The sequence below is a fragment of the Mesocricetus auratus genome, unplaced genomic scaffold, assembly GCF_017639785.1.
Source record: "Mesocricetus auratus isolate SY011 unplaced genomic scaffold, BCM_Maur_2.0 Super-Scaffold_4256, whole genome shotgun sequence".
Classification (NCBI taxonomy): Eukaryota; Metazoa; Chordata; class Mammalia; order Rodentia; family Cricetidae; genus Mesocricetus; species Mesocricetus auratus.
This window is the reverse complement of record NW_024429182.1, coordinates 7214389-7232929: the sequence shown is the minus strand read 5'-3', so window position 1 is coordinate 7232929 and position 18541 is coordinate 7214389. Positions and strand designations below refer to the sequence as shown.

Below are 18541 nucleotides of genomic sequence, written 5' to 3'. Positions count from 1 at the left end.
ACATGGTGTGCTGTGTTCCACACACTGTAGTGACTGGTGTTTCCAAGGACACTTGGCTCAGGATCTCCGGGGGCTTTTCTGCTGATCCATTTTAAGATGACATAAAATACTAAATCTATACTCTCCTGTCCGCATTGGATGAAGCGCATGAGAGAGACCGATACAAATGGCCTCGGGACAGTGGCAGACGAGGGATACAGGCTCCCAGCAGGGAGAAGAAGGACACTGCCTGAGGGACAGAATGGAAGGAGTCAGGTGAGGTGTGGGGAGGAGGAGCTGGACAGGACAGGGAGTCTCACGCTTGAGCAACTAAAGGAAGTTTCCCCTGGGAGGGTGGTGTGGTGTTGAGAGCGAACGGGGGTGGGGGGTGAGGAGGTGGGGGTGGCGGCTGGAGGGGGGGCGGGCCAGACCAGGCAGCTGCTAGTGAAAGGTTTTATCCTGGAGGCAGTGGGAGCTATGGGGATCTTTTTAGATGACAGAGGGAAATGATTGAATTTTTTTTTGGAACAATCATTGTGGCCACTGGGTGGAAACTGATGAGGAGTGTGTGACAGTCACCCGAGCTAGGGATGCTAGTGGCTTCACTAGGGGGCTGATGGGATGACACTCAGGGAGGCCTCGGGCCTCTCTTCCTGCAGAGGTCACCCAGCTGGCAGTGCCGAGCTCTGTGCTGACCTAGAGCTGTCCCTACTTCTGTGAACAGTCATCTTACAGGGCAGTTCCTGGTCTCAGAGATCCCTGTTTGTGATTAAAACAACAGTCCTCTTGGAGAATTACCCGTTGGCCTTGGTGATGTGAAAAACTCATCCTAGGACTGGTATTTTCTCCTTCCTTTCTGTTCCCTCACCTCTGCAGCCTATCTGCTGTCCGGCAGTGTTGGGCGAGGGTAAGGTGGTAGCATGTGGGCAGGATATTCAGAGCACGCATGTCACGGTCACGATTGGCTGGAAAGGGCAAAAGTACTTGCCCAGGGTTCCTCTTGGGATCTGATAAGTCACACATGTGGGTCTCATCCTTGTCTAGACTCCTCAAGAAGAGTCATTTGTTGTTAAGGACTTTAGGGAACCTGTGGCATATTCTATCTACTTTGCTCCCAACCAGACAACTCACTGTTCTGGGACAAGCCTTCCCTATAGCTTTCTGTACTTGCTTCTCTGCCTGCACCTGATTCTTTCTCTCCTGAGACTTGATTGGATGGGATGACGTTCCCAGGAGTCTGCAGAGAGGTGCTCAGGCTTGAGAGGGAATGCTCTTCTGGTTTCACTTCTGTTGCCATTACACAGATACTGACAAAAATCAACCCGGGGGAGGGAGGGCTTTATTTGGATTATGATCCCAGGTTATCGTTCATCATCGAGGGAAGTGTGGCAGTTACTTAGAGACTCAAGACTTAGGTTAACACAGTCAAGAGTAGAGAAAAACAAACATATCCTTGCTGCTTGCTTACTCGGCTAGGTTTTTTCATTCTTAAACAGTTCAGCATTCCCTCCCCAGGGAACAGTGACGCCCACAATGGGCGGGATCAAGTAACCATCATGATAACTCCTCACAGATAATGCTCACAGCCGAATCAGATCCAGACAATTCCTCATGGAGAGCCTCACAGGTGACTCTAGGCTGTGTTAGATTAACAATAAGACCTAAACGGGCACATCTGCATTTCCCAGGCAGCCATTTCGAAGCTAGGCTTAGGATCAGAAATACCCGAATTGAAGTCTAGGTCCTGCGGCGTTTTGGCTTTGAACTGGTGTGGCCCCAGTTTCCCGAGGTGTGAGTTGAACAAGAAGTTGTTGGCGTTTGAGCTTAGGCTGGGTGCTGGGTTGGGGGCTTCACGCATCCCATGGGGTTGCTTTGTGCTGCTGGCTTTTCCTCTCCAGTCTCTTTGGAAACCGTTCCAGGTAGAGAGGCTAGCTCGGCAGGTTTGCATGGGACCTGCCTTAGCCCTTAGAGCAGTGTTTCAGGGCATTCACAGCAGGGATTTGAGCTGTTGGGCTTTCTCTCTCACAGCCTGCTGCGAGACCCTGCAAGACCCAACAGAGTGAGAGGGTGGACTGGATGAACTTCAAGACCTGCACAAGACCTACGCTGGCTAGAGGGTTTGTAATGAAACGCCCCTGAAAACTGGGCTCCTGGAATAGGTCAGTACTTTGATTGCTATGGTCCTAGGCTGGTTTTCCTGTCTCCTGGATATGACACTTCTGCCTCCACAAGGTTCTTGTTGCTCTGCCTGAAGACTCATACATGCTCATCCTCTGCTCCCTCCAACAAGCGTAGGTCTGCCTGGAGAGGGGATCTCAGTGGAGATCTCTACCTCCCTCCCACCCATCCTCCAGCATTATGAATCCACAGTTTCTGGGATTGGTGAGGGACAATCTCCAGAGTCACTCTCTGCTTAGTGTCTGTCCCAGGCTCCCCGCCAAGCCTGGGCAGGTGTATGTTCTGAGAAGAAACACAAAATAAAGGGGAGTGAAGGGAACTGTAATGATAATGAGTTTCTTGATAATTACTCATCTGTGAAATGGCACGTGTGTGTGTGTGTGTGTGTGTGTGTGTGTGTGTGTGTGTGTACAGAGCAATGCATCCTGGAGAGAGAATTCGTGCAGTGTCTGCCTAAGGAGCTTCCCGGCAGCATTAGTGACAGCTGCCCGGTAGCATTAGTGACGTCTGTTAGCGCCCAGAGTGCATTTGCTCCCATTCTAGTCGCCCAGGGTGAAAAAGACATAGGCCCTGCCTTCTCTGTGACGGAGCAGATACACAGACTGCTGTGGTAACGCGTTGTGAGTGCGTGCTAGGTACATGAAGAGGGAGCAGAAACAGTCAAGTCCTGTCTAAGCGGGGCGCTGACCCTGCGGCACTCACACAGCGGGCCGTTTCACATATGGAAAGAGAAAACAAACCCTCCTGGGGAAACGACAGCTCGTGCGGTGTTTTTCCTGCATGTGTACATGTGCGCTTGCATGTGTGTGGCTGCGTGTGTGCTCATGCATGTGGGGGACATCGATCCGCGTCCACTGCCCTCCCCAAATGCTCTCTACTTTCTTTGCTGAATGGGTATCTCTCCCTGAGCTCGGAATTCATTGGTTCCCACTAGACTGCCAGCCAGGTTGACTTAGTGATTCCTTAGTCCTTAGTTATTCCTCGTCAATGCCTTTCAGGGCTGTGATTACAGGCGGTCCCATGTCTGTACAGCACTTATGTGGGAACTGGCTATGGGGACTTTTGAGTGACAAGTGCTCTACCCGCTGAGCTGCCTCTCCAGTCCCTTATTTTTCCAAAGAGAAAACTCTTGGTTAATACAGGCCAAGTGTGATATCACAGAGAAAACAACAACAACAATAACAACAAAACAGTGACAACAAAAGCTGGTGATGATGACCTTCAGACTGAGGGATTTTGGGTAATGCCTTTTTGTTGTTGAAATATGTTTATTCTTTCAGCTGGCGCATAGTCGTGTTTTCTGCATTTAATTAGCAAATTTATTTAAGAAACTGTTAATGATAAAAGCTTTGCCCCAGTCACTGGCATCCACGTACCCAAAGAGTCTGGGATGTTGTGGTAGAGTTTCCACCCAAGACCCCCCCCTCCCCATCTCCGTTCAAACCCTACTGCATCTCAGAAAGCCCACCAAAGGCTAACCCCTCCCCCAGAGATGCTCAAGACCACTCCCACAGGTATTTAAACTGTCCCTCAGAAAACAGATGTGTGGTTTTTCTGGTCTCCTTTTGTGTCTCCTCTCTGGGGGACTGGAAGGCCATCGGGAAGTGTTGTATCCATTAAACGTGGGCTTTTTCTAATTCGGTTTGATGTGGTCTGATTTAGATTGCTGCATCGGTGGAAAGGCTTATTGGGGTATAGAAACTTTTCAGAGACAATGATGGCATGTGAGTGCAGGAGCTAGTATCAAGCATGGATTTCTGAAACAGGGTAAATAAACATGATAAAACATTAGGAATAAGTTCATTGACTTTTTAATTATTTTATTTATTTTTGCCGGTCATGTTTGATTCTATCCTAGGTCTCTGGCCTATCCAGCCTCTGGGTCCTGGCCTTCTAGGAAGCACCAGGGGCAGGCTCACTCTCATGATGAGGGTCTGAAGCTGGACCCAGTCATCCATTGGCCACTCACACAATTTCTGCACCACCTTTAGCCTGACATATCTTGAAGGCAGGACAAATTGCAGGTCACAGATTTTGTGGCTAGGTTGTTGTCCCGGTCTCTCCACTAGAAGTCTTGCCTGGCTACCGAAGATGGCCAGTTCAGGCTCCGAATCCCCCATTGCTAGGAGTCTTATCTAGGGTCCCCCTCATACATTCCTGGGAGTTTCCATTGCACTGGATTTCTAGTTCATCCCAGAGATGCCCCTGATTCCAGTTGTCTCTTCCAGTACCCTCTCCCTCCTTCCTCCCCCAACACAATCTCTTCTGTTCCCATCCCTACCCCAACCCAGGTCCCCTCGCCACATCCACCCACAGTGTCTATTCTATTCCCCTTCGCCGTGAGATACACGAGTTCATCCCCCTCCCCCAAGCCTTCCTTGCTACTTAGCCTGTCTGGGTCTGTGGATTGTAGCACGATTATCCTTTACTTTACAGCTAATGTCCACTTACGCAGGAGTACATGCCATGTTTGTCTTTCTGGGTCTGAGCCGCCTCACTCAGGACGATCTTTTCTAGTCTATCTATTTACCAGCATATTTCCTTGTGTCATTGTTTTTAACAGCCGAGGAATACTCTGTTGTGTAAACGTACCACATTTTCCTCAGCCGCTCTTTGGTTGAGGGGCATCTAGGTTGTTTCCAGTTTCTGGCTATTGCAAATAAAGCTGATATACACACACACAGTTGAGCAAGTGTTCCTAACCATGCTATGCTATACCCATAGACTGGTGTCTGCCTCAGTTATTGTCAGAGAGGCTTCACCTAGAAACTGATGGAAACAGATGCGGAGACCCACGGCCAGACATTAGGTGGAGCTTTGAGAATCCTTTGGAAGGGTGGAGGGGGGGGGATTGCAGGAGCCAGAGGGGTCAAAGACGTCACATAAAAACCTCACATAGTCAGCTCACCTGGGCTCAAAGGGGCCCACAGAGACTGAACAACCAGAGAGCCTGCGTGGGACTGACCTAGGCCCTCTGCACGCGTGTTACCGTTGTGTGGATCCGTCTTCTTGTGGGACTCCGAACAGTGGGAGGAGGAGCTGCCTCTGATTCTGTTGCCTGCTTCAGGGACCCTTTCCTCCCAGCAGGTTGCCTTGTTTAGTCTTGATAGGACAGGAGTGCCTGATCTCACTGCAACTTGATACACCATGGCGGTGATACCCATGGGAGGCAAAGAGAGACTGAAGAGGAAAGGAGGAGGGGGAGGGGGGGGGAGGAGGAAGGGAAACTGCAGTTGGGATGTAAATAAATGAATGAATGAATAAAATAGAAAGAAAAACGTTAAAACCTTAGTAAACAAAAGTTTTCCATACACGACTTTATATATTTGTGGATGGCATAGCCATCTCTAATAGAAACAAATAAAATAGGGATTCACCTGCACATCAAAACTTTGATCTTACGTAGAAATTAACAAAGCTCATGGGTACGCGCTGCATGCTTCATTCTGAGACTAGAAAGTAGCGAGTAAGGGCACGGTTTGTAGTGCGATGCCAGAGTGACCGCTGTGTGTGTGGCATCCCAGGCTCCATCTTCAGTGCTCTGAGAGAAGAGACAAAAGGAAAGACTGCAGCAAACTTTACTCCTTACCGAGGCCTCCACAGGCCTAAGTACACCAGGCAAGCGAGGTGCTTTAACCTGCCCAGCCATCACAAGATTACTCAGGCCATTAAAACATCTCATTAATTAATTACAAAGTATAGAAAACCCTGCTACATGTATTCAAAAAACAAAACAAAAACAAACCCTGCCTGTGAAGTGCTACAAAATCCACTTGTGGGTAATTTTTATTCCGATTTTTTCTTGCATACATTTAAATATTTTCCTACAATGACTGTACCTCATCTCTGTGACAAAAATGAAATTTTCCGTAAGTCAAAGAGGACGGGTGACAGTGTCTCCAGTGTGAAGAGAAGACATACTTTGGTGTATTAAAGAGTTGAGAGCTTCTGTGAGGATGGAAGACGAACATGAAAGCTTATCACAAACGAGAGTGACGCCACCGAAAGGAATCAAATACAATGGGAAACGACAAGAGGTAAGAAGCATCATCAAGAAGAAGTTCGTATCCCGCACGTTTGCGATGGGCTAATTATAATGAGGGGAATTTGATGTCTTTGCTGGGGGCTGACACCTGAGGAAGGGAGAACATTTTTCATCTGGGCAACACAACACTGTTCTAGCAATATAAGAAAGAAATCAGAGAACAATTGTGAGTTTTGATAGAGCAGTAAATTAAAAAAAAGGGGGGGATCACGAAGTTGCGGTGAAAGAGAGGAATCATAAAATCCAGTGCTTGGAATGTTGTGGCCGTAACAAGATGGCCACAGCTGGCATCTGCCTGCATCCCGGTGCCAATGTCCCGAAAGACACCCTGAGAATGCGTGTGCTCACCCCGAGAATGCATGTGTTCTCCCTAAGAATACGTGCATTCTCCCCAAGAATGCGTGTGTTCTCCCTAAGAATGCGTGTGTTCAGATGTTGCTGATAGGATATATACAACGGCCCAGAAAGAAATGCGGCGATGAATAAAAAAGGGTTATGTTGCTTACATCATTTATTTTCATTGCCATGTTCCTAAAAAACACTAAGACGTGAAAGAAAATGGGATGTCTGTTCAAAGGTATCTTTGATACTCCTTTTTAGTGTGATAGTGTGAATGTGCATGGGTGTGCACACATGTGCACGGGTGTGTGTATATGTGTGTGAGCACACACTTGGAGGCCAGCAGCTGATGTTGGGCGCACCTCTTGCTCTCCATTCTAGTTTTTGAGTCAGGTCTCTCAATGAACCAAGAGCCCGTCACTTTGGCTGGGAGATTCTCACCCCATCTCCCCAGTGCTGGCCTGATAGGTGTACACCGCTCTGTGTGGCTTTCACACGGGTGCTGTGCAAGGATCCAGACTCAGGTCTTCATGCTCGCACAGCAAGCACCTTATGCCCTAAGACATCTTTCCCGTTCCCATGATGCTGTTTGTATTAGCAACACAATGAAAACATTCTAATGGCCTCTCCTAGGGCATATTACAATGATTCCACACCCACAGGCCCTGGGGGTACATATGTGAGTGCATGGTGTCAAGAGAACATAGCAGCAGATATATGTGCATAAATGCATTTGTGTGTAAAGCAATCACTTCAAATTTGCAAGAAATGATACCAGAGCCTGTATGGATACCAAATCCTGAGGTTGTTCAATTCCTTTATATAAAATGGTATATAATCTGTATAATTTTACAATGGGCTTTAATTTTTGTCTGCATTATCTTTAACACTTAATATTAATGATATTAAAAACAATTATTGTATTGTTGTTTGAGGAATAACAGTAACACATATATGTTTAGTACAGATAAAGTTTATTGTCTGAACATTTTTTACTTTTTGATTCATAGTTGTTAAATTCATGGGTATAGAGCCTATGCATTTTGTGTGTGTGTGTGTGTGTGTGTGTGCGCGCGCGTGTGTGCGTGACAGTGTAGTGTAACGTGTATTCTTCCTGCCAGCCTGGTCCCAGAGCCACGTCAGTCCCAAATGAACACAGAGCATGCTATATTAATTATAAAGCTGTTGACCATTTGCTGTGGTTTCTAATTGGCTAGCTCTGACTTAATTATTAACTCATAATTACTAACATGTATTTTTATAAGGTCTTAGCTTACCAAGAATGCCAGACTTGTGCCCTCTCCTCCTGGGATCACATGGCGACTCTCCACTCTTGACTACATTTCCCAGAATCCTCTCTGACTCCTAGTCCCACCTATCTTGCTTCCCTATTAGCCAAGAGTGCTTTATTTATCAACCAGTAAGACAATATAGAGAACATATACACAGAAGGACTTCCCCCATCAGTGTAGTGCTATTCTGCCACAGATAAACCTGGCTTCCATTCTCTGAGGGTAGCTTGGTAGCAAGCACCAGGAAGGGGTCAGCATGGACTGTTTCATATGACTCAGTGCTTCTTATTCCTCTTCCTGCCAGTCTCCTCTGTGTGCAGCCAGTCAACACCATGGAGCCTGCTGGAGGACAGCATACAGGTAAGATGTCCTTCTGGGCACATGAGAATGGACACTTGTCCTGTGTCCCAGATCTGGCAAGGTCCGGGCCTCCTCACCCCTGCTCCTGCTCATTGGTGGACAGTTACGGCCTGTGCTCTGTGTCCTTAGTGCTTATCTTGGTCCTCTCACAACTCAACTGCTTCACATTGTCATACTGCAGCCTTGGTTGTTATGTGATCTCTGTACCTCTGTCGTTGCTTTCACTTGTCCAGGCTTTGGACTTGGCATTTGCTATTGTCTTATGGGTATTGGTTCCTCTTGATGATGATACTTGCTTTGTGACACTGCTGCCCTGATTTCTGTCCTGGCAACAGTGGTGAAGATCTTGGTAATTCCTCCCTTTACCCAGTTTCTGAGCCTTAACATAGAAGGCAAGATGGCTGGTCCCAGCTTTTCTGGTGAGGTCTGAGCAGGTACTATGCTGGGGAAAGACTGTGGGAACCAAAGGAGGAAGGCAGAAGTCATGTGGCCCTCTTCAGTAGGCTGTAGACCTTAAGCTCTTCATGGGTAGAACACTTAGTTCTACTTTCTTCATGTCCACAGCTTTTCTGCTGTACTTCTAGAAATTGCCCCACACTGGGGCAGAGGAAACAGGGGCAAAAATAGTAAGATGACTGCCTTCTGTCTGTATTTCATCAGTGTCATGTGTATGTTGGGGATGATGTACAAATTGAACCATTGTCATATGCTCCATGGTAAACATCCATGGTTTGCCTACCAAGTATATTCATTCTTCTACACCAACCCCACTTGTCATGTATGTTTGGACAATATCATGACTCATCTCAATTGTTGACTTAATTGGATTGAGAGACATCTAGGAAATTAGTAGAAACACACCTCTGGTGTGCCTTGAGAGCATCTCCAGAGATGATTAAATCACAAGGGTTTGATCCGTGGCTCCATTCCACTGTCTACAACCTTTTTGGATCTTGCAGATCCAGGATATTTCCCAAATGGCTACATTGACCTGGGTCTCCACCCCCACTGTTTTCACTTTAATCTAACTGCTACCCATTCTTGGGAGCCGGTCCACAGCCATAGTCCTGGGTACACTGGCATCATACTCTGTTATTGATTAAGAAGGAAGCTCATGGCTCATCAGCATTTCTTCTTCTCTTTCTCCTTCTCTTCCTCCTCCTTCTTTTGCTTTATTTGAGACAGGGATTCTCTGCTGTGGCTTTGGAGGCTGTCCTGGAACTCGCTCTGTAGACCAGGCTGGCCTCGAACTCACAGAGATCCACCTGCCTCTGCCTCCCGAATGCTGGGATTAAAGGCGTGCGCCGCCGCCGCCACCACCACCCAGCCAGATGAGGACTGACCACAAGTGGACAGTCACTGAATGCTTTCCCTGTCTCTGCCCTGCCCCTGCCCTAAGCTCTGTAAGCTTAGGAGACAGAGTTAAATACAGAGGCACTTCCATGACTCCTCTCCTCTAGGGGTATACATCGAGGAAAGGAAGCCAATGTCCTTGGGTGTCACTGTAGACCATTCAGAAAGGAGGGCCTGGACCACACACCAAGTTTCTATGTCCGTGAGAAAGGCACCGATCCTCCTCTCATACATTGCCTCTATGATGGTATCACCTCGCCATTCACAGTCTTGGTTTACTCATCTGGGAAACGGGCTTCCTGCCCCCTTTCCTTGATTAAATCTAGTGAGGAAGCTACCACCGTGTAGATGGTCTGTGTCTTCCATAGTAGCAACGACAGAACAGAAGACATGGGAACTGAATTACTGCTGGTGGGTCTGTGCAGGGTTAGGATAGACGGGGGGGACTGCTCCACGGTGCTTGATTTGATCCTCTCAACAGTGTCCTTCCACCTTGAGCCATGAGAAAGCAGATGTTCAGCATGCTTTTACCTTCGTGCATTTCAGAGTAGCCAGAGCAGATGGGGACCCCACCTGAGAGCATGAGCCCTACAGGCTTAGGCTTATGCAGTGATTTATCCCTGACCTCAGAACTGGTCCCAGATTTTGGCGGACGCGATGGGCTCTTGAACCTCTACCTGTGACATATTCATGGAGGTGACATATGGTCGCTCAGGAGAGAGCCTTGCTGTCTGACATCATGCCTGTTTCTACTACCCCTTAAAATACGGGTGCAGCTAATGAGAAAGGACAGGCTTGGCTTGCATGACCTAATATAGCCTGGCATTCAAGCTCGGACCAGGATACAAGTGGAGACTGGTAATTGAAACCAAAGAATGTCCCTCTAATGGGATGGCAGAGAGCCTGCTGCAATCTCGAAGTCAGGGCGCACCCCAGAGAGCTGGGCAGGGCCCTGGGGACTCCCTCAGATTTCTTAGCACGGGTGGACCTGAGTCCTGGTCAAGGGCACCCTCTGCAGACTCCGGTCCACTTGTCCAAGCAGGCCAACACCAGGTTGAGGGGCCCACTGAGCTCTGGCGGGCCAGTGGTGGGTTCAGTGTCACGACTCTGACCTCTTGGAGAGCAGTGGCGACAGGAGGAAAAGAATTGCTTTGTTGTCTCAGGGCATCTGTTAGTACCACGAGAGCCATAAATACCACCATTCTGACCTACTGGGGGCAGAGTACCCCAGTTTCTGCCCAGATCCCATACATGCCCAGGCTACCTCAGTTTCGCCCCTTATGGGATCCCTGGGGGCTGAAGGGGCAGTGGGGTAGAAGGCAGGGGAGGAGAAAATGGCAGTCAGTTAGGATGGATTTCCAGGCCACCATATGGGATCTACAGGGTGACCAGCTCATGTCCGTTTGCCTCAGACTGTCCTGGTTTGGGGCACTAAAATCCCCGAGTCCTAGGAACTGTTTCATTGCAGTGAGAACCAGTATGGGTAGCCATGGAACAGCATCACCAAAACCCCTGCCCATTATACCTCATCACCCCCACCCCATTGTGATCCCCACCCAACTGTACCCCATTAACACCCATCCCCTACATCTGCTCCTGCCAGGAGTCCAGTGAGCTGTCTGGGCTGTACTGGGTGATATGCCGAAGCTGTGATTACCCTGTGGTACCTACAATGTCCTTTGGCCTGCATTTCTCTGCTTGCTCCATGCTGGCCTTTCCAGTGGTTTTGTGTCCCATCCCCCCCTCCCCCAGCCGCCCTAGGAGTGATAGTAAAATAGCAGAAAGGGCCAGGGGAGAGATCTGGTCATTCCTGAGTGAACTAAAAAATAGGACTCTTCAGTCTGTCTCAGGTCTGTGGGATCCCACATGGCAAAGACCACCAGACACCCTTGCCATTCATCCTGGGAAAAGGCAGGGGCTTAACTACCCCTGGGCACCTCCTGCAGGAACCTGCCAGGGAACAATGGCTAGGGATGATCGTGTGAGGATCACCATACTCTCCCTTCTCTGAGTGAATACACCTGTGTAAGAAATACTGCTTGTTCTTCAGCGTGAGGCCTCCTTGCTTGGAGCACACATTTATCTCCTGTCCCCCCTACACTTCTATGCCAGCCATTCCGCAGGTCTCGAGGAAATATGCAGCACTTAGTGAACCCTTAGTGAACTCTTAGGACCGGGAAGGCACCGCGGTGAGAACTTCCCATTGCTCTAATGAGGGCTTGTTTAATCCGCATGGCCATTATGCTCATTTTACAGACAAGGGATTGAGTGGTTTCTGGGGCTTGCCAACTTTCTCACTCATGAGGTTCCCAGAGCCCTCTGGTTACACTCTGTTGGAGCACTTGTCAAGGATATGGATGACACCCAGCTTCCTTGTGTCATAAACTTCTATAAACTGAGTCCCAGGGAGGGCTGGGCTTCTCCGTGGCATATCCTGGAGTCCTCGCTTAGTGAATAAGTGAATGAATTGATGGAAGAGTCAGCAATGAGCCTCAAGGACCAGAGGACCTCTGAGACTGAGGCACATAGAACAGTTTTACTTCAGGGTTCCCCGGCTGGCAGTGTTAGTTAGCCAAAGGGTTCTTGATGGCGCAGGGCCCTCTTCTTTTGAGTAACAAAGTAACTACGAGAAATTGATTTTTGAGCACAAAAGGAAACCTGAACTTGGGGGGGGAGGGGAGGGGAAAAAGACATTTCCATGAGTTCTTGGCCGAGACAGGTTTAGAGGGAATTGCATACTTGCAGAGGCGTCCACAGGTGTCTACCTCAGACAGCTCTCTCCCGTTGCAAATTCCTCTTGGGTGGTGAGGTGCTTCGGGGGTGTGGGGGGAGTTTGAGAAAGGTTGCCTGTAAAGTGACTGGGACTCAGGATGTGGGCAACTCAGTGCCAGGAGGAGGGATGCCGAAAGAGCAGAGGCTGGGGTCGGCACACACATGCCTTCTCCTGGCTTCAGCTCTGGAGCAGCGGTGGTCATTGTGCAGGCTTCTGAGTGGCCCATAACTGTTGCGAAAACTGTCTCGTAGCCACATCCTGAAGCAATATCCCAGTCCCTGAAAACCTCACACTATTTTTAGTTCCATTAGAAAAAAAAAGCCAGCTTTCTTCCAATTCACTGTTGATCGTACCTGCTCTGAAACTCCCACACTCCCTTTAACTCAGTGGGGTCAGCGCAGACAGGGTGGGATCCCCATGTCCTCCTCTGTTTTCATATTTGTGTCAGTTTTCACACAGGAGAAACATGGTTTATTCCCATTTGGGGGCCTGCTGGGATCATGTGGGGGGCGGTGACATTAGTCAAAGACCAGGATTTCTGGGAATCTGGACTGAGTGCGGCCGGGGCTCCAAGACTGTAGAATCTTCGAGTAGCATGCTAGACTTTGCTGTGATGTGACCACCACACAGAAATGTAACAGCGTAAGAGAGCGGCGTAATTTTCTTTGACTCAGGGTTTCCGAGGGTTTGATCTACAGTGTCCAGGGCCCACATCCTGGGGAAGAACAGGGCGGCATCCGTACCTTGTGGTGTAGGAGACTGTCTATCTCACACTGAGCAGAGAGCAGACAGCAGAGAAAGGATGGAGACTGTCTTAGTCAGGGTCTCTATTGCTGTGGGGAGACACCATGACCATTGTAACTCTTACAAAGGAAAACATTTAGTTGTGGTGGCTTACAGTTTCAGAGGCTGAGTCCACTGTCATGGACTTGGTGGCGTGCAGGCAGACGCGGTGCTGGAGAAGGAGCTGAGAGTCCCGCATCTTGATCCGCAGGCAGCCGGAAGTGAACTGTTCCACACTGAGCATCTGTGAGACATCAACAAGAACACACCTCCTAATAATGCTACTCCCTATGGGGGCTGTTTCCTTTTAAACCACCACAGGAATCATGTCTAACTGCATTTATTTATTTTTAAATTTTTATTTTGTGCGTGTGGGTGTTTTTCTGTATGTCTATGTACCGCTTGCACGATGATGTCTGCAGAGACCAGAGGACAGCCTTAGTTTGCCTGAAACTGGACTTAAAGACTGTTAGGAGCCACCATACGGGTGCTGGGAATCAAACCCAGGTCCTCCGGATGATCAGCGGGTGCTCTTAATCACTGAGCCATGGAGCCCCAGCCCAGTCTAATGTCAAAGTCATGCTTGCAGGAGCTTACATTCTCCAGCTAGCTCCTATGTCTGAATGCCTCCATCACCATCTGAAGAGGCACCGCCGGCTGGGGACCAAGCACTGGACATGAGGCTGTATGGCAACGGCTCGCATTCACATTATAAGACATGGGCTGATGGGCTGGCGCAGCACTTCTTCCTACAGCAGGAACTTCACTCTCTACTTCTGACTTGAACAACAGGCTTCCTGCTGCCTGGTGGGAAGGTGTGATGCTCCTCCGGGCCCCTGGTTCTCTCAAAAAGGCTTGCGCTAGGGCCAGCCCCTGTCACCCGGATACCAGGAGCTAGTGAATCATGGTTTGAATGACATCAGCGCACGCGGAGCCCCTGCCTTAGTTAGGGTTAATATTGCTGTGATTAAACCCCACGACCCAAAGCAACTTGGGGATGGAAGGGTTTACTTCGGCTGAGAGCTCACATCACAGGCCATCACTGGGGAAGTTGGGGCAGGAGCTCCAACAGGGCAAGAGCCTGTGTGCAGGAACAGATGCAGAGGCCATGGAGGAGCTCTGCTGTCTTACTCGATCCTCACAGCCAGCTCAGCCTGCTTTTGAACGGCACCCAGGATCACCAGTCCAGGGGTGGCGCCACCCTAGTGAGCCGGACTCTCCCACGTCAATCATCAATCAATAAAATGTGCCACAGTCTTTCCCAAAGGCCACTCTGGTGGGAACACTTGCTCAGGTGAGGCTCCCTCTTCCCAAATGAGTGTTGCTTCTGTCAAGTTACCCTAAGTCCCTTCGTCCATTTTGGGTCGTTTCTGCCGTCACCGTCTCCACTCTTCCCCCAGACTAGCCTACGGGCAAGACTGTTGTCTCCAAAGGACGTAACTGGATTAGGCCACTCCTCCATGGTGGGTCCCCGTGAGGTTTCCTCTGGGAGCCAAGGAATGCTAGGCCCCACAGACACTGGTTTGCTGTCATATGTAGGAGCTGGTTTCTTCCTCAAGCTTGGCCTGGGTTCAGACTGTGAGACGATCATAACCACTTGGGGCTTTGTGTCTGAGGTCAAACAGCAAACAGGTGCATGTCTGTGGCACCCTGCCAGGGTAGGAGGAGGGAGTTCATGGCGGGGGGGGGGGCTCCTTCACCCGGTACCAGGTACTGAGCAGACTAGGGACTGGGTGGTGATGACCCTTCCACCCAGGCAAGCCTGATCCTGGTTTCCTTCTGCTCTCTCAGGTGAGGCTGAGATGTGAGAAGGAGGTGCAGGCCTGGACGGAGAGAAGGGAGGATCAAAGACTCTGCTGCTGCTTGCTTGTCCAGCTGTCTGCCAACAGCTGCATGGAGAGAGCAAGAGCATGGAGCTGTGGTCTTCGACCCTGGGGCCCTGCGTCGTCCCAGAATCCCTGGCTGGGGTAGGATGGGGGGACAAGGTCAGACAGATGTAGCTCTTTCCCAGCTAGGGTACAACTCATGTCGTTGGCACAGGACCGTGATCCCAACTTGATTTCTCTGCCTCTCTCTTGGTGCGGACGAGAATGGAGACTGGAAGGCGAACGCGGCGGTGGTAGAGCCTTGAAACTGTTTGCATTTTCCAGATGTCTGGTGCAGAGGTGACCATATGAGTCTTCTGAAGTGGAGTGAAGCTAATCCCAAGCTTCCCCTTCCACCCCTGTATTTACTTTGGATTTTAATTCTTCGGAACTTTTACATGAATCTTATCTAGCTGATGTTGTTTAGTTTGGAATAATGTCAACACTGGGCTTTATTTCCCTAGGGCAAGGATGGAAAACAATCTTCATTTTGTGTGCCACCTTGGTTGAAGACAATTGCTACCTTGGTTAAAGATGGTGTCCACCTGTGGTTAAGGCCAGACTCAGCATAGATAGTGCTACAGTTGATTAGCAATGACTGCCGTTGGGACATAAAAGTGAGGTTGTCCCTGTTGTCCTTTGCTTGGGGGAATAAGTTAAATTTCCTCATTCCTAACTATCCAGTTTGTAGTCAGTAGATGTCTAAAATAAAAGATCTGTTCTCTTTTCCAGGGGTCCAGTATCTATTGTATGGCCTTACTCCCTCCACAGTGGGCTAGCCTTCACTCAGTCTCTGAAGTGAACTTTTGATAACATGAACATAATCCTGAAACCTCCAGCTATGCATGTGGCTCTTCAAAACTCAGACCCCACCTTCTGCCTGCCTTTCAACAACCTTTTTCCTCACCATGTCCTGAACTCAAAGTCCCTTCCTACCCGTTTGTCTCTGCAGGTGCTGTCTCTGGGGTCTGAAACAACTCTCCCATTTTCCTCCCATCTAAGACCCAGCTAGCATGCCGCTCGCTTCCTTGGTGAGGTCTTTGTGACTGTCTCCAGGTCATCTGCGCCCGTGGCATTGGTTTCCTTGGAATACTCTGTTTATTTCTCCATCATTGCCCGTGGCCCTACAGACAGAAAACTAAAGTCACAGCGAGCCATTTCTCATTATATCATCAGCCAGTAGAAGGCAGGGGTGGTTGGGGACACTGTCACCCAGCAGGGCCCCTGGCTCTCTGAAGGGGTCACTCAAGGTTTCTCCGAGTCCCTGTGGAGTTGAATGGGCTTCAGGGAGCACTGTAAAGTGACTTGGGAAAGAATAGCATTGGAGTCTTATTTTATAGCCCAGACTCTCCTGGAACTTGCTGTGTAGCACAGGTTAGCTTCCAATTTGTCAATCCTCCTGCCCATGTTTCCCAAGTGGTGGGGTTACAGGTGTGTGACACCACATCGCAGTCTTAAGTGACTCGAACTTTGATTCTCATTTGCCCCAGCCTGCCATGAAAGCGGTTGATGTGCAGTGATTGAGTGTACCTCAGAAACTTCAAAGAGGCAGGGTGAAACCGTGCTGCCTTCAGAGCCGAGCTGCCTTCTGGGAAGCCTGGGGTGGGGCTGGTGGACCTGAGCCAGGTGTTAGAGGGTGTTGTTGAGGTATCAGGGGACCAGAGGCTAGAGAGGGCCTGCTCCTGGGAGAGGGCACAGGTGCTTTCACCGAACAAGTTGGACCTTGAAGGAAGAATGGGGAGACGGTTCCAGTGGAGGAACATTTGGTATGGCCACACCTAGCTTTCAGGGAAGTATTTCTTACATATTCCTCAGCCAAATCCTCGGCTTGTGGGGACAAATGGTGACACATGAGGGCCTCACTGGGCTTCTTGTTTTCTTTCCCTTTAGTGGCTGCTGACTTGTGTGATAACTGACAGTGTGCAGCGATGGCTGAGCCTTAGGTTTTCCTGGAGTTGGCTCTGGCCCTGTCTAGCCCCATCCTACCAGCTGAAAGTACAGGGAGGAGGCTATGGTGATCCATTGTTTCTGTGGCTGTGGCAAAATATCTGAGAATAGGAGGTTATTAAGCTTGTGGTTCTGGAAGTTGGGAAGTTCGAGAGCATGATAAAAGAATCTTTTAGCATCTGTGGACCTTCTTTTAAAATAAAACATGTTTACTAATTTTTTTGAGAATTTCATATATGCAAACAATGAGTTTTGATCATTTTTACTGACATGCCTTCTCTGATCCCTCCCAGACCTACTCCTTACCCCATCTCCTCCTCACTTTGTGTCTTTTTTTTTTAATAACCCACTGAGTTCAACTGGGCGTGGTTACATCTCCTGGAGCATGGCCATCCTACCGGGAACTGGAATTGAGTCTCCTCAGTGCCCTCTTGCTACATTGTAACGTGGTGGGAGGACTGACGTGACCAGAGAGAGTTTGATTTTGTGACCTGTGCAGCCACCAGTCCGTAAGTGGAGGAATTTGTTTATCAGGAAGAAGCTGTGTTACTCAGTCATCCCTCCAAGGTTCTTAGCTCTCAATACTGCATGGGGCTGACGTTCTTATTTATGAGCTTTGGGGACATATCTGAGCCATGGTAGAGGGTGACCCTTTCTTGTCAAGCCTCCCTTGTAGCCTCCTATCTCTCTCATAACTAGATGGGTCAAACCTCAGTTGGCTCATAGGGAGGGAAAGAGGATCACGAGTCCCCAGAAAGAGCATGTACAGAGTGGGGAAGGAGCTCAGGCTACCCCAAGTATCCCCAGGACATGTCTTTCCTCAAGGACAGAGCTGCCTTAGATGCTTCACAGGGATGACAAGGTACATCCCACCCACCTGGGCCCCCCAGCACCTCCTCCACGGAGGAAGGAAGGTTTTCCCACAGCATCTCCTGGATAAACTCGGAGTTGAGTTCTTTCAGCATCTACCCCATTCTGGTCTGAGATCCCTCTGGGCATCTGACACGGGTCCTGGCATGTATCTCCTCTGTATGTTCAGAGTGCGCCAGAGAGATGGGACTAATGGCTGAAAGCCAACTGGTGCACATTTTGGACATAATCTCAACAGCACGCTGTCTTAGGGTAACTACCACTGTGATGGGTCACCATGACCAATAGCAAGTTGGAAGAGGAAAGGATTTGTTTCACTCGAGGTTCCACAGTATAGTTCATCATCAAAATCAGTGAAGTCAGGAATGTAAGCAGGGCAGGAGCCTGGAGGTCAGAGCCAACACAGAAGCCATGCTCACTGGCTTGTTCTCCGTGGCTGGCTCAGTCTGGTTCTCCATGGCTGGCTCAGTCTGGTTCTCCATGGCTGGCTCAGTCTGGTTCTCCGTGGCTGGCTCAGTCTGGTTCTCCGTGGCTGGCTCAGTCTGGTTCTCCGTGGCTGGCTCAGTCTGGTTCTCCGTGGCTGGCTCAGTCTGGTTCTCCGTGGCTGGCTCAGTCTGGTTCTCCGTGGCTGGCTCAGCCTGCTTTCTTACTGCACCCAGGACCACCAGCCCAAGGGTGGCCCCACCCACAATGGGCCAGGCCCTCCCCATCAATCACTAATTAAAAAAATGCCCTATAGGCTTGCCTATAGCCTAAC

General features: G+C 49.4%; 1 long non-coding RNA gene across 2 annotated transcripts; it reads left to right on the top strand.

The window, feature by feature from the left end:
• Window positions 1-1641: 1641 nt before the first annotated feature.
• LOC110341630 lies at window positions 1642-17130 on the top strand. 2 transcript variants are annotated; one of them, XR_002383595.2, is made up of 5 exons: window positions 1642-1768; window positions 2008-2138; window positions 8138-8193; window positions 13220-14396; window positions 14894-17130. It is a non-coding gene; the product is annotated as an uncharacterized LOC110341630 (long non-coding RNA). The 2 variants fall into 2 exon arrangements; XR_002383596.2 differs by lacking the exon at window positions 13220-14396.
• The last annotated feature ends 1411 nt before the right edge of the window (window positions 17131-18541 follow it).